The sequence below is a fragment of the Pseudoliparis swirei genome, chromosome 3 (genome assembly GCF_029220125.1).
Source record: "Pseudoliparis swirei isolate HS2019 ecotype Mariana Trench chromosome 3, NWPU_hadal_v1, whole genome shotgun sequence".
Classification (NCBI taxonomy): Eukaryota; Metazoa; Chordata; class Actinopteri; order Perciformes; family Liparidae; genus Pseudoliparis; species Pseudoliparis swirei.
Genome location: NC_079390.1, coordinates 6725721 through 6739103, shown reverse-complemented (window position 1 = coordinate 6739103; position 13383 = coordinate 6725721). Strand labels below are relative to the sequence as shown.

Here is a 13383-nt window from a genome sequence, read left to right as displayed (position 1 = left end):
CTTACAGCTATTTGTCTTTATATTTAAAATGTAAAACATTAACTATTTAAAAAAGGAAATGTGTGAAATGACAACAAAAAATGTTACCTCCAAATTTTTTGTTTGCTCTATTGAATTTCTTCTTTTATTCATCTCCCACTGGAGTCTGAGCATGTTTCACTTTGCTGGGTATCAGGTTCTCTGAACTCTTCTGTTACCGTACATCACATAATAAATATCATCCCCGCTCCGCCATCCTTTACATTAACATTGACAGTACCATCAAAGCACAGACTGAACCCACACATTACTATTCATTTTCGCTAAATTAGATTAAGAAATGTTAAATTAAGAAGAGGCGGGAAGGTATGAAGCGAGAGAATGAAAAAGAAGGAGGAGGTGCACAGATGGGTCCAGGGCGAGGAGGAAAGAGAAGTTCACTGTGATTTGTATTTGTATTGGCAGATGTGCAGGAAGAAAGAGGCGGAGAGGAGGGAGGGAGGGAGGGAGGGAGGGAGTGAGGGTAAGAGAGCAAGGCTTCGTCAAGAGATGATGAATATTTCATCAAACTCATGAAGTCCTGAAACACGGACACAGAGAGAGAGAGGGGGGGAGAGAGAGAGAGAGAGAGAAGGACATCTACAGCTATTAATAGTTTCAGCCTTGAGTCTCGCTCTCGTGTCCTGTATGGGGGGTCCTGAGCACCTTAGACACACAGACTAAGTCCTTAAAGCTTCACGACAAAGTCAGTCGTTCGGGTTGTCAGTCACATGACTCCCGTGAGGAAGTCACGTGATGTACGTAACTTCCTGGAAACACAAACGTTTATTACAAAGAGCGTCACCGCTTGAAGCTCATTGGCTCCGATCGAGCTGCGTCGTGCAACGCATCGGGGTGAGAATGTGTTGCAACTGCAGGGTTGGAGGATATTTCTCGGTGACTTTCGCATGGGCTTTTTTTTTAGCCGTTGTTCATTTACAAATATTGATTTTTGCAGCTCTGAGGTTTCATTTTCTAACCTGATGAAGTTTGAAACTCTATAGAAGCCACTAAGAAGTTAGAAAGGTGTTGTCTCTCCTTCCTCGCTTTTATATCTCCTCCAAGCCTTGTTTTCCAACACACTGCCTTTCCCTGTGGACTCTCTCTCTCTCTCTCTCTCTCTCTCTCTCTCTGTCTCTCGCTCTCTCTTACAAAAATAGTTTCCTCTTATCACCCCTGCTCGGTTTTGCAGGTTTATTTTGGTCCTGTGCCTGTTAGTGGCGTACGGCGGTTGTCACCCTCAGCCGCCACCACTTTGCTACCCACCCAGCCCTCACTACTCTCCTCTCCTCTCCTCTCCTCTTCACACCGGCTTAAATCATTCTCCTCCCGGTAATCTTCATCTATCTTTCTCTTTTGATCATTTGTGTACCCTGTTCGGTCCGTTCGGTCGAGGCTAACAATGTGTGCCTTCTTCCTCTTGTTTATCTTCTCTTGTCTCCCTCCTCTTCACTCGGTCCATCTGTCCTCTGCCGGTCATTTAGTGGCTATATTTTCAGCGGAGGCAGAGTACGTTTTAGCCTCGGTGCCGAGGTTCATCAGTGCCAGGGTGTGAGGACTCAGCCTGAGAGGTTGCGTGGGGGTTACTGCCATTGTGGAACTATAATTACCTCAGCTGTCAGTCAAACAGCAGTGTGCCTACACACACATACACACATGCACACACGCACACACATACTGCTACTTTTGCCCAATATCCTGCTGCCCAGTTCTTGTGTGTTTTAGTGCTTGTGCTTGTTTGTGTACGTGCACTCTACCTGCTTGATGTTGTTGTTTTTATAATGAATCTTAAGTCTTGGTGGGGCGGTTTTGACTCTGCTGACTCGTGCAAGATTCTCGTGGGTCACCTAATGTCATCTTTTTAGATTTCCCTTTCTGCCACCAATCGCAGGAAACCTGACGACATCCGAAACATAATGAGCTAATTAGGACGTCTAGCAAAAATATTTGAAGTCATTCTCCTATAAGGCTAAAAGAGATAGCGGTGGGCGTACTACAGTATAAAACAAAAATATGTGTAGGCCAGGGATTTGGGATCAATCTAATGGTGTGCAATACTTTACACAGAGTCATCTTTGAGGTATGGCAACAGGAAATGGAAAAAGATACAATACAAATAAAAACCCAATACTCCCATATCAAAACAGATTATGAAAATACTGTCAGTCACACGCAAGATCATGCAAAGTATAAATTGTTAAAGTATCTTCTCTGTGTTGTCTGGCATGATAATAACACCACTCAGTTGTCACTAAATACGAGTGCACAACAAACCAACAACACAATTATCATTTCATCCGTCAACAGTCTCCAGATGTGACAAGAGCCTCAAATTGTCGTGAACATTTCACTAAAGGCTGCATGTGTGCATTCACTGGAATGTACCGTGTAATAAATAGGTATTATCGTATATATGTATGCATCGCGGTCTCAGTCACAGCGCTGAAATTGGAGTCAAATTCATTTTTAAAATCAAGTGTTGACAATTAATGCTGGGTAGTGCGTGCGGTGCAGCAGAGGCCTTGTTTGGAGTGTGTTCTATGCTGCTGACATCGTGTCGAGAGTAGATCCAGGGAGAGCATTGTTGAATATTTTAGCTGATGTCCTCACAGGCTGTGTTCAGAGAGAGAGAGAGAGAGAGAGAGAGACTATTGATGTGGTTAACAGCGAGAAGAAGGATGAGGACAGATCAAACTAAAGTAGCAATAACAATGAGGTAATTACAGTTTATTACCTTCGCATTGAAAATGCGGAAGGTTATGTTTTGATCGCCGCGTATTTATTTGTATGCGTGTTATTCGCCTAACTCAAAAAGTATTAAACCGAATCGCATGAAATTTGGTGGGATGATTGGTTATTATCCGGGGACCATTTTATTAGATTTTGGGATCGATCGGGTCAAAGGTCAAGGTCATGAAAAAGGTCAAAATCTTCTTGAATCGCATGGAATTTGGTGGGATGTTTGGTTATTATCCGGGGACCATTTGATTAGATTTTGGGATCAATCGGGTCAAGGTCATGAAAAGGTCAAAATCTTCTTGAATCGCATGAAATTTGGTGGGATGATTGGTTATTATCCGGGGACCATTTGATTAGATTTTGGGATCGATCGGGTCAAAGGTCAAGGTCATGGAAAGGTCAACATCTTCTTTTTACCATAGCACAGTCAATTTATATCCAATTGGCATGCAACTAATGCCAAAATGTTCATAATGCAATGCCCAATCTTGTGATATGCGAAGGTATGCGCTCTACCGAGTGCCCATTCTAATTATCTTTGTTTACCATGTTGACGGCGTTGAGAGAACACTAAGATGTTGTGGACTGAGATGGAGTAATGGAAAAAACTGAGCCGGTCGATTCAGATCCCAGCTGACTCCCACACAACTTAGGCCAAATGGAAAAAGAAATCACCTCCGGTGTGGGTGCTCCTTTCACGCGTGTTTTTCTTGCGCCTCTCCGTCCCTGAACCGGCCAGAATATGCATGCATGCATGTACGCAGTGCCGCCGCTCCCATAACGCGCACTACGCGTTGCACGTAGGGCACGAAGTCCTGAGGGGGCACCAAAAAATAGGCAACTAAAACAATCGTCATAGTTATAATAATTATAATGCCGATATTATTTCAGTATATAAATATTAGGCACCTTTTAGGCATGTATATCACAAAACAGGCAGAACAAGAGATATATTTAATTGCTCAAAAAAAGTTACGATAGGCCCCCCACCCCCCTCGCCGTGGGTGCCCTTTCCTATCTCAGGGGGGGCATCATGAAGGAGTTATGCTTAGGGCACCAACATGGCGAGCAGCGGCACTGCTTGTACGTACAACATGACAACCCCCAAAGAAGCAACCAATCCGATCCACAAAGAAAGAGCCTTTTCCACCTCTGCCTGACTCTCCCAACGATGTTTCCCCGGCTGTTGTGTTCATCGCTCTCCACGTCGTAATACGCGCAACGCTCTGTTTTCATGTTCACAATAAAGGTATCAGAGGAACACCACAGGAGGTCTGAGCATCACCGGGAGTGCCGCGGTATAGGAAGGCAGCTTCGGAGCTTACGGACAACCAACACAGCTGTTCTCGTCAAAACAACACCCAGTGGGACCGCTCCGCATCCTGCTCGCTGCCAGGCGCTGACAATCACGCAGCGTTGTTTTCTCCTCACAGGTGCAACTGTTTATGACAATGAATCAATAGAGAAAATAAACCCGCGACAGAGAAACTTGACTCAACACCAGCCTCTTAGTCCCGGTTCATGCGGCCACGTTGTTTCAGCGTTACAAAGAACGGAGGCAATAACAACTCATTTGAGTGTCTCACTCATTTAATGAGTCGCTGCATGTTTCAAAATGCAGCATTTATCCATTTTTTTGCTGGTTTATGACATCACTGCACTTAAATTGCAAAAGAACGAAGCATAAACAGGTGCCAAATGTCGCCCCCCCCCCCCCCCGAATGTCTCTCACCCATTTTCCTGTTTCCTCTTTTACATTCTTGCGAAAATCTTTCGAGTGTATACTTCGTTTTTTTCCAGTCGTTTTTTTTCTTGCTTCTCCCTCGCCACCCTCCTCCTTCGTCTTTCCTCTCTCCCTGTTTTACATCCTTTGTCCTCTTATCTGATTTTTTTTTTTTTTTTTAAGAAGTAGGCCTATAGAGCGTATTCACTCACGTGACCACAACAGCCTTTGGCGGCCATGTTGGGGTCCTACCACGGCATTGTTTTGCTTGTTTGTATGCCGCTCTTCCCGTAGAAATGACCATTATATCCTGAAGGAGACACGATTTCAGTTCAAAGCGGTGTGCCTTGTGATTATACTGTGCCTCATTGTTGGATGTGGGACTAATGATTCAGAATATGGGTTTATCAGCTCAACAAGACAGGCTATTACTTCAACTTGTCATGCATCTACTTCGGCTTCAATCGGCGTATGAGCGTTAGGACTGTTCTCATGTGTTTCTGTTGACACATCGGGTTGTGGGCACGTTTCCATTGACTCTCGTCAATAATCTCTTTTTGCTTTTTTCGCCGAGCGAAAATCAATGTTTCACTTGCGCAAAAGGAACTGTGGATGGAAACTTGGGAGGAAGCCATGAGCATGGCAACTCCGTCGGGCGATGTCTGCCTTTACTCTGTGATTCATTTCAAGGTAAAATAAAACACTGGCTCCATGGGCACAGCCAAACAGTCACTGCTGGTCCTGAAGGAGCTGGAAGCGGCTTCATACTCGTCCTGGAGGCGGAGCTGTGCGACTATGGATCATCGTATGAACCCAGACACGGGGCGCTTGATGTTCCGACATTTGTGGTATTTCCACAACAAGTATAACGCAGAAATAGTTGTTAATGTCCCATGGTCGGTAGCGGAAATGAAAACTGTTTTACAGGAATGTGACCGGGCTATGTGCTGGTAACTAGGGGTAACTATCGAATTAACCACAAAGTGTTGAGCGAGTAAAATCAGGTAAAAAAGCGTTGCAAATATTCAATTCCAACCGCTGAAATCTTTCTTTGGTAATGCAGAAGGACATGAGGTCGCTGGGCTCTCGCATAATCAAACAGCGGACACGATAGCCAGGTCAACTTCTTCTGACATTTAATAAGTGGGACCCCAAGATGGCGCGATTGAGATTCTGACGTCACGTGAATACGCTCTACACTGTAAAATGTAATAGTTGTAGTGCCGAGAGACGGGAGTCGGAGGCGGAGTATCCAGCACAAAGCTTTAATGAACACAATACCAAAAGACGTTCATTCGCCAAGTCAAAACCGGACTAAACTGGACGGTCGTTCCGTCCGCTAAACGGGTCCGTGCTAAACACTCCCCCCACCCATAGTTCCGTGGGTGAATTATGTTATCCACCACACAAGCCCCCCCAGAATTCACCCATAGTCAAAGTCCTCGTGACGGAAAGGGGCGACGACCCGACCCCGTCTCGAGCGGGTGACAGGGGCCGAGGGAGAGGAAACAGCAGGCACGTCGGCGCCGTCCGCTACCCCGGAGGTCCCGGGGGTCAACAAGGTCGCTGGAGTCTCAACGGGCAGCGCGGGGCGCGGCGCAGGCGGACGTCCCCGGCGTGGGGGTTGCGCCACCTCCACCGGTCTGGAAATGTCCACGTTAGCCGGCTTAACCCTATCCCAGGAAACGGTCTCAGGCCTACCCCCGACGTCCACCACCAGGCACTTGTCTCCATGGCTCAAAACCCTGAACGGGCCATCGTAAGGAGGGCGTAGGGGACCACGGTGGGCGTCGTGGCGAATGAAAACATAGTCCACCGTGCTCAGATCGGGGGGCATGCGGAAGGTGGGAGTGCCGTGTTGCGATGTGGGAACAGGCGCGAAAACCCTAGCGGTTTCCAGTAGGGAGGAACGTTGTTTGGCCGCCGACCAGGGGACCGAGGCGTCGGGAATAAAATCGCCTGGCACTCGTAGGGTCTGCCCGTACACCAGCTCCGCCGAAGAGGACCGCAGGTCCTCCTTAGGGGCGCACCTGAGGCCGAGCATCACCCATGGCAGCCTATCCACCCAGTCGCCGTCCCTCAAGCTGGCCCGTAGGGCTGCCTTCATGGAACGGTGGAAACGTTCGCACAAGCCGTTCGCCTGGGGGTGATAGGCGGTAGTGCGGTGCAGCTTGACCCCCAACCCCTCAGCCACCGCGTTCCAGAGTTCCGAGGTGAACTGCGAGCCCCGGTCCGAGGAGATGTCTGAAGGAGTCCCAAAGCGCGCGACCCAAGTGCCGATGAACGCGCGTGCCACGTCAGAAGCCGACGTCGAGGAGAGGGGAACAGCTTCAGGCCAGCGGGTCGTCCTGTCGACCATGGTGAAGAGGTAGGTGAACCCGTGAGAGGAGGGAAGCGGTCCCACCAGGTCGACGTTGATGTGGTCGAACCTCCTTTCGGGAACGGTAAACTCTCCAAGGGGGGCCTTAATATGGCGGTGCACTTTGGATCGTTGACAGTCAACGCAAGAGCTGACCCACGCACCAACGTCCTTTCTCAGTCCCTGCCATACAAACTTCTGGGAAACCAATTTCACAGACGGCTTCCTGCCGGGGTGGGAAAGGCCATGCAACGCCTCAAAAACGGGCCGGCGCCAGGACAACGGGACCAGCGGTCGAGGCTGGCCTGTGGAGACGTCGCACCATAGCCTCACGTCCGAGCCGTCAACCGCGACCTCCTCCAGGCGCAATCCTGTGTCCGAATCCCTCAGGGCCTGGACCCCATGGTCGGAGGCCTGGTCCACGCTCATGCGGACGTAATCCAGGCCCAGTTGGATGGCCCCGATGACCGTTCTCGAGAGGCAGTCTGCGACCACGTTAGACTTGCCAGCAATGTGTCGGATGTCCGTGGTGTACTCGGAGATGTACGCCAGCTGACGCTGCTGGCGGGCCGACCACGGCTCCGCCACCTTGGACATGCAGAACGTCAGAGGCTTGTGATCCACGAAAGCCGCAAACTCCCGCCCTTCCAGGAGGAATCGGAAATGGCGGATCGCCAGCCAGAGTCCAAGGAGTTCCCTGTCGAAAGCGCTGTAGTTGCGCCCCCTGGGGGTCAACTGGCGACTGAAAAAGGCGAGCGGCTGCCAGGCACCATCGACCCATTGCTCGTGCACCGCGCCGACGGCGTAGTCAGATGCGTCGGTGGTGATGGCGATGGGGGCATCATGCGACGGATGGGCCAACATGGCGGCCTCGCCCAAGGCGGCCTTCGTGGCCTCGAACGCCTTCTCCCTCTCCGCCGTCCAGTCGACAGCCTGGTTAGGGGACTTGTCCTGAGAGCCCGTACAGTGGGCGATGACGTGAGCCGCCTGGCGGATGAACCGGTGGTAAAAGTCACCATCCCAGGAATTCCCGGGCGCCCGAGCGGTGTGTGGGCGGGGGAAAGCCGAAATCGCCTCCACCTTCGACGGAAGAGGGGCGGCCCCCTCCTTGTTGATGAGGTGCCCCAGGAAGTGGATGGAGGACAACCCGAACAGGCACTTCGCCGGGTTGACGATCAGCCCGTGCTGGTCGAGCCTCCTGAAGAGGTCGCGTGGTGACCCTGGTGCTCCTTTTCGGAGGAGCTGGGGACCAGGACGTCGTCCAAATACACGAAGACGAAGGGCATCTCCCTGAGCGCCGAGTCCATTAACCGCTGAAAGGTCTGAGCCGCGTTCCTGAGCCCGAACGGCATACGCAGGAACTCGAACAACCCGAACGGCGTCACCACCGCTGTCTTTGCGATGTCCGAGGGATGCACCGGCACCTGGTGATAACCGCGCACCAGGTCCACCTTCGAGAAGACCCGCTTGCCCGCCAGGTGTGCTGAGAAGTCCTGGATGTGCGGGATTGGGTAGCGGTCGGGCGTGGTGGCGTCGTTCAGGCGGCGGTAATCCCCACAAGGTCGCCACCCGCCGTCTGGCTTGGGAACGATGTGGAGTGGTGAGGCCCAGGGGCTGTCCGAGCGGCGGATGATGCCCAGGCGCTCCATGTTGGCGAACTCCGACTTAGCGACTTTCAGCCTGTCGGGGTTGAGTCGTCGGGCCCTAGCGTAGACGGGCGGGCCCTTGGTGTCTATATGATGCTCTACACCATGTTTCGTCGTGACCGCGGAAAAGGTAGGTCGGGTTATACCGGGGAACTCCCTGAGCAGGCGTTGATATTCGTCCCCCTCTGAGAGGGAGCTGGAGAGTCCGCCGTAAGCCGCCCGACTGCGGGCACATTCAAACGATGAGAACGTCCGTGCGTCCACCAGGCGGTTGTTTTTCACGTCTACCAGCAGATTGTGCGCACAAAGGAAATCCGCGCCGAGGAGGGGAAAGGAGATGTCGGCCGTGACAAAATCCCACCTGAATCGCTGGCCTCCAAAGCACAGGTCTGCGGTCTTTGTGCCATACGTGCGGATGGGTGTGTCGTTAGCGGACCTCAACTGTGGACCATGGACGCCCGGGGCGGTGTCCTCCACCGTAGCCGGCAGGACGCTCCTCTGAGCCCCGGTGTCGCAAAGAAACTCGCGGCCGGAGAGGGTGTCCCTGATGAACAATAGCCGGGTTGACGTGCCTGCACTCACGGCCACTAACGAGCGCAAGCCTTGGCGTTTCCCGTCGGCTTGAAGTTGCACGGGGACCGGCACCTCTTTGCCTTAGCGCCGAAACGTGCGTGGAAATAGCACATACCATTGCTGGCACTGCCATCGGCGGCTACTGGGGCTCTGTTGGTCAGCCTGTCCCTGTCCGGTGGGTAGGCACTGCGTGTTGGGGCTAGCACTTCGGGTGCAAAACTCTGAGCCGCCAGGAAAAAACGGTCGGCCTCCTCCGCCAACGCGCGTGGCTCAGTAATCTTCGTGCCCGCGAGCGCCGTCCGGACCTGCGGTGGCATGTGTTGGAGGAACAGCTCCATGAAGAGGAAGTTAGGTTCTTCAGCACCCAGCAGGTTAAGCATCATCTCCATATGTTCAGAGGGTTTGCTGTCCCCGAGGCCCCGAATAGCCAACAAGCGTTGGGCCCGCTCTGACTGTGACAGCCCAAAAGTCTTCAATAGGAAGGCTTTGAGGTCCCTGTACTTGCCGTGGTCCGGGGGATTCGCTATGAAATTCGCCGCCCGGGTCGCAGTGGATCTTCCCAGCGCCGACACGACGTGGTAGTAGCGTGAGGTATCGTCCGTGACGTCACGGATGGCGAACTGCGCCTCTGTCTGCGCGAACCACGCCGTCGGTGAAAACTCCCAGAACTCCGGCAACTTAATAAAAGCATTATTCGCCATGTTCGTTTTGGTCTCTGAAGCTTCAGCGAGACCTTCGTCGGGGTCACCAGTGTAGTGCCGAGAGACGGGAGTCGGAGGCGGAGTATCCAGCACAAAGCTTTAATGAACACAATACCAAAAGACGTTCATTCGCCAAGTCAAAACCGGACTAAACTGGACGGTCGTTCCGTCCGCTAAACGGGTCCGTGCTAAACACTCCCCCCACCCATAGTTCCGTGGGTGAATTATGTTATCCACCACATAGTAAAGTTTACTTAAAAAAATTAGTGAGCTTTACTAATTTCTGCTTACTTTGTTGACCTTACTTTAAGAAACTTAGTAAAGAACACTTTTTGGTGAGTAAAGTTATTAAACTTATTATCTCAAGTAAGCTTTACTTAAAAAAAAGGAGTGAGGCGGACTCGGAAGAAACTCGGGCGCACTCGGCAGCACTCGGCTCGAATACGCATGCGCAGTCGACCACTGAAGACGTTCTTTGGCCGAGACGGATTGGCGGCAGCGAGAAGGCAGTGCACTGTGCGAGTTACTTTAAGGTAAGTTTCAGCGTCTCAATAACGTTTTGCCGTTCATGTCCTGAGTAAACATCGTCGTATCTTCGCCATATTGTTCATATGTATATTCGTAGTTGAATCTTAACTTTACGAAGCGTTTAATGTAAGCTAGCTAGACCGTCAAAAGTTCAAAACAAACGAGTCACAATGTTAATGGCGGACATCGTCGTGGCTGTCTCACTCGTGTGCATTAACGCAGCACTACGGGAGTCACACAACGCTACTGTCACTGAGTTAAGAGTGAATGCAATGTTAGGTTGAATGTAACGAGGAATAATTCAACCACAAACCGTATGATGGAGAACTTCTCGGCCACAGCGAATGTGGTACAACGTTTTTTAATTTTTTACTTATACATCATTTCCTATTTTGTGATATTTACTGGAAATGACATCCATTATAACCAATAGCAAGTTTGAAACTAAGCTCCCTGCCAACCTCCCTCCAGACTATTTATGACTTCAATCTATCTATCTATCTATATCTAGGATAAGCATTTCTAATCATATTTGTCTGTGAAATCTTCCATTAAACTGATGGCTTTTTAGCCGTAAAAATGCATCTTGACGAGGAGTTATTTGCAGTTTGACTAATTGCTTTTGTTGTTTCTTTTGTAGGCTTTGAAAAACCTGGCAATGAATTGCAAGTATTGCTTATTTTCTTCTACACACTACTGCATAACACATGGAAGCGTTGCCAGATTGAGTCCATGTCTTCACAGAGTGTCTCCTATGACGACCATGAAGGGCCGATGAGGGGAGCTGATGAAATCTGTTCAATCTAGAAGCCACTAGTTTTCTGCCCAGTGTGATGTATCATGTTGTAATGTGTGTACTGTAGGTCTAATATGACTAAATCTTAATTTATTTATCTTTCCGTTAGATTCTGGCTGAATTCTGTCGCTTATCAAGCAAAAATCTGAGTTGCAATCAGAGTTCTTCAAAGATCTCGACAAATACACTCCTCGCTTCCTGGAGAAGTTCAAGACCCAGAGGGGGAAAGTGTCGGACAGAAACTTGAATATCTGCAACAAGTCACACCTGGGATAAGTTTCTCAAGCAGTCATTTTTCTTTATGTGGTTAATAAAGTAGTGTCACAGCATTGCATGCAGAGCTGTCAAATGATTGTCCTTTAACACTTGTGAATTGTGTGTGTTTAAAATGTTTTTTTAGCGTACAGATGTGACTGGGAGGTGAACAGCAGTCCTCCGTGGCTCTCCCGTCATCCTTGGAGATGACAACGCAGACTTCTTCAAGAATTTGTAAGTAGACTTTAGTCAAAATTATTTAATTCCACACCACAGGATGCCCAATCTATCTCATGTGTTCTGCCTGTTAATCTTTTGGTATTGGCTACTTCTCTTCCAATCAGTGCTTCTATACTTTTTGATTCACTTATCCCTGATTGGGGCCCTTTTAGTGGGATCTCCCGTCTTTCCAGTCAGGTCCAGTTGCAGCTCTCTAGTCGCCCCATTCAAAACCCAAAGGCCTTCAAAATTAAAAATTAAAAATCATATCACAGCTAAATAGGCACCTTCACATGTCTGCATGATGGTAGAGGGGTTCTACTAATATCTCCTGTTACCAAAAAATGGTTTTCACTTGTAACATTATCGCTATTTCTTTGTTGCTTTTGGGCAATATGCTCGCTCTCCTGCCACAGGAGGTTCAGGAGCAGCCAATATGATGCAGGTGTGACGGCTGAAGATGGTAGGTACCTGTTCAGCCTCCTGTGGTAGGAGCACATTTCCCAGAAGCAGCAGTGACAAAGAAATGTGGATGTTTACCACGAATATGGTTGGTTGCCCACGTATTAAACGTTGGTCTTTCTTTATTGAAGGTGTGAGTTTAGGATGGCGTGAAGCTTTGACTTGACCCTATGGAAACACAGCAGATGCCACCAAAGGGTACTGATCGGGGTTTGTTGTGATGCAACTGCATCGACCTGTCCTCAGGCCCTTCGACATTCTGTTGTTTACATTTGCTCTATTATTGTTGTTCCATTCAAATATCATCCCTATTTGTAAAGATGATAATTCATATTCTTTATTATTAGCTTTTGCAATCATTCAGTGAATCACATGATCAATGAATTAATCATCGCACTCACTCCTGAGCATCTTTCACTTGATTATCTAATAATATCAGAATCCAAGTAACCATTGTGTGTTCTACCATAGAAATGCAAAGTGAAATTTGACATGTAATTGTGTTTTTTATGCTGCTCTTGTGATTAGGACTCTGATGACCTTCTGGACGTGTCCCACGCCTCCATTGGGACACTGACGGTGCTGAAGACATCGTGGCCTCCTCACTCGCTGGACCTGGAGTCTACAACTATTGCCATCGTTTTGGGAGGAACAGTCGTGATGGGTGACCGTGATAATCTTCCCCGTGCCGTGTGGCTACTCTTCGGACTTATTTACCCCTGAATTTGGAGTATCCTCAACGAGTGAGGAACACCTTCTGAATTTATTCATAGAGTGCTTCTCACTTGGACCAAAAACCCTAAAATACAATCACTCAAAAATCTACTGATGCCGTAAGGGACTGTGTTCATGATGTGCAGTCAGGCCCGAGAACTTCACCCTTCTATCTCCAATAGAACTCTTTTATAGAAAATGTCTGTTTTTGTTGTTTTTCTGTAGTTAAATTGAGCAAATGCCAAAAACGCTGTGTTCATCATATTTCTGCGTTACAAAACCTAATCTGGCAACATGTTCAGCGTTTTAAGCACGTTGTTTGAGTTTTAAAACATGTGTTTTTCTTCTAAATAAACGTCTTCCATTGTAACTGTTCTCCTTCTTTTGTTTCAACAACTTAGTTTTTAGTTCAGCTTACTTGATCATTTTAAGGCAATCGGTTTCCTCACTATTTCTAAGTAATGGGATCTCATTGACTATTAAAGTTAACTAGTTCTTATTAGTACTGTTTACTTAATATAACTTGGATCTTTTAAGTTGTCTTTTTGAAGTTAACCTAACTAATAATTGTTAAGTTAACTATACTAATGTTTACTGCAATTACATGAGTTGCCTAAACTTAGTTTCTTTTAGCTTTAAGAACTTAAAAT

General features: G+C 48.6%; 1 protein-coding gene and 1 long non-coding RNA gene across 3 annotated transcripts in view; both read left to right on the top strand.

Moving 5' to 3' along the window:
* The window catches only part of LOC130190372 (reticulon-4 receptor-like 1), a 98638-nt gene that overhangs the window by 53593 nt on the left and 31662 nt on the right, over positions 1-13383 (top strand). The gene's annotated exons all lie outside the window — the stretch shown is intronic.
* LOC130190423 (uncharacterized) lies at positions 11491-13103 on the top strand. Of its 2 annotated transcripts, none has more exons than XR_008830959.1 (2): positions 11491-12217; positions 12548-13103. It is a non-coding gene; the product is annotated as an uncharacterized LOC130190423 (long non-coding RNA). The 2 variants fall into 2 exon arrangements; XR_008830960.1 differs by having other exon boundaries at positions 11491-12229.